Genomic DNA, 2,931 nt, shown 5'->3' on the forward strand with positions numbered 1-2,931 from the left:
TTTTCCTTCCTCCTCTCCAATGGGACAGTATTTGGAGTGTATTTTAGCAGTAATAGCGATAGTCAAAGTGTGACCATTCAACGCAGAAAGTAGTAAGCAATGAAGGCAAGTGGCCTCCCTCTAAGTATGGATTAGAGGGTTCTTCTCTTCCTTTGGATTCCTCAACCCAGATTTCATATTTATTAGAAGAAACTGGAGTCCATACAGGCTGTTTTTCTGGTTCTACATATATAGTCAAGGATGTCTGCACAGTGTACATAAAGAATATAATAAATAATTCATCGTTCTATTTATTACAGGAAAAGTAGTCAGAATTTATGTAGTAATCACCAGTAACTTACAGAATGATCATGCACACACACAGAGGGGAAACAGCTTACAAATCCCAATTCTCATTACAGAGTAGGATTTGATTTGTAGGCATGCACATTCCACTCCGGGAAATTGTATGGACCTCACAGATCTGTAGCATTTGCTTACATAATATTTTTGTTCTGTCTTGTCTTCTAAATTCCCACTTTGTCAGCATCCAGATCTGAAGAGGAGAGAAAGATAGGACTGTCCATTAACCTACAGAGTTCTGCTAGCTAGGGAGTAAATATTACATTTTCAAATTCAGAAATGAAATAGTTATGGTCTTACTGCAACAAAGACTGTTTGCTTTGGCATATACAGACAAGGATCAAAGTATTAGATAACAGTAAAGTCTAACAACTTTCTCACTTTATGGAGGATAGAGGGGGAAGAGAGAGGAACAGAGAGAGAGAGAGAGAGAGAGAGAGAGAGAGAGAGAGAGAGAAATATTCCAAGTGTATTATCCTGTTAATATTGGCTTTAAGTATCCATCCATCTTTCCATCCATCTGTCTGTCTGCCCATCTGTCCCTCTATCCATCTGTCCATCCATCTCTTCATCCATCTATCTCTGCTCTCTACCTCTGTTTCTTTGACATTCTATCGATTCCGTTCATTCCCTGTTGAGACAATGTTAACTATCAACTTGATAGAAGCTAGAATCACTGTGGAGATACACCTCTGAGTGTGTGTGTGTGTGTGTGTGTGTGTGTGTGTGTGCCTGAGTGTATCCTCTTTGTTGTGTTAAGTGAGATGGGGAAGATCCATCCACAATGGGTGGTGAGCACTCCCTGATTAGAACTGTTGAGTGTATAAATGGAGAAGGAGGACTTAGCATCAGAGTACATTCCCTTCTCTCTGTTTCCTGACACTTGGTTTCATGTGACTGGCTAATTGAAGACCTGGATACCTTCAGACCCTTACTACAGTGGACTGTAACTTTCTCCCATAAGTTGCACTTGTTGAAGTTTTTTAATTTTTAATCACCGCTACAGATAGAGAAAACTAAATCATGAACCCTCTTTATTTGGTTCCTATGTGCCTTAGTTTCCATGTGTATTTTCATTTCTCACTCACTTTCTTTTTGTTTTTACCATCTAGTTTACACTAAAATCTATAATAGTCAGTGATCTTGATGTGAATCTAAACTTTTTGGATCCCTCCATGTGGCCTCAGGCAAATGAATGCAAATGTTTAAAACCTTTCCTTACCCATTAAATGGGGATTAAAGTAATTCCATACAAGATTATGACAATTAAAGTGATGAATCAAATATAAAAAATTGCAAATGATGTAATTATATTCTACTTAAAATGTAAATAAATTTACCTAGAACATAAATTGAAAAATAAAAATAAACCAAAAAACTGAAAATAAAATATAAATTAAAAATATTTAAATTAAAAAACACTTGTAAGCTGGGCAGTGGTGACTCATGCCTTTAATGTCGGCAATTGGGAGACAGATGCAGACAGATCTCTGAGTTCAAGGCCAGCCTGGTCTACAGAGTGAGTTCCAGGACAGCCAGGGCTATACAGAGAAACCCTGTCTCAAAAAAACAAAACAAAACAAAAACTTGTAAAAGCTGGGGAATTTGTCTAATATATAAGGCCTATTTTGCTTTTGTTACATGAAGAAAGTAAGGAGTTTTAAAATCTCAACCACTCAGTAACTTAAGGCACTCTAACAGCCTTGTTTATAGGTTTAATGCAACCATAAACCAGAGCTGTGTCTCAAGAATTTTAAAATACAATCATGATCATGTTAAAATTTTGCATTTAAGCTTTCAACCAGTTGCCTTACCATTATCACCATAACATACTGAAGAAGGGCACACTGCCTGAAGTCACAGGTTGTTAAGTGGCAAAACTAATTAAAGAATTCATGCCTTCCATTTCTACATTCTTACTTGGAATTCATGGCAATGAATACAAATCATCTTTCTGCATCATAATTATTTCTCCCCGGTCTCCTTTACTATCACCTCTCCTTCCCCTCCTCTTCTCTCTCTCCCTTCCTCCCCTTCCTTCTTCCCATCCTTTGTTCCTTCTTTCATCTCTCCACCTTTACACTTCCTCTTTTTCTTACCTTTGAGTTCCAAATTGGACTTAACATAGCTGATAAGAAAAGTGAAATTTCTTTAACTGGTATGCAATTTTTAAAAATAATATAATTTTTATGTATTCATTATATATTAAGGATCTACAATATTTTGAGTCATTCACAGACTTTGTAAAGCAATACTGAACTGAATAGAAACAAATCTTGTCCTTTTGCAACCTAAAGTAAGAAAGATGGAAACAATATACATATTTATGTCAGAGCTACTTGTTTAAAGGATTTAGCCACTCATGGTACAATAGACTCAGACACCCATTCAAGAGAGAGTTAAGTATGCAGAGACCTGAGAATTCCAAACAAGAAAAAATACCTGAAGCAGAATCCAAGAATCTAGGACAGGAGGAAAGGCATTTGAATGGGATGTGTTTCAATATGTAGTTAATAACAAATGAGAGCTAAAAGTAGAAAAGAATATGTGTGAACTTGGTATTGTGGGAGATTGCCAGACCTGAAGTCC

The sequence above is a fragment of the Mastomys coucha genome, unplaced genomic scaffold (genome assembly GCF_008632895.1).
Source record: "Mastomys coucha isolate ucsf_1 unplaced genomic scaffold, UCSF_Mcou_1 pScaffold5, whole genome shotgun sequence".
NCBI classification, from domain to species: Eukaryota; Metazoa; Chordata; class Mammalia; order Rodentia; family Muridae; genus Mastomys; species Mastomys coucha.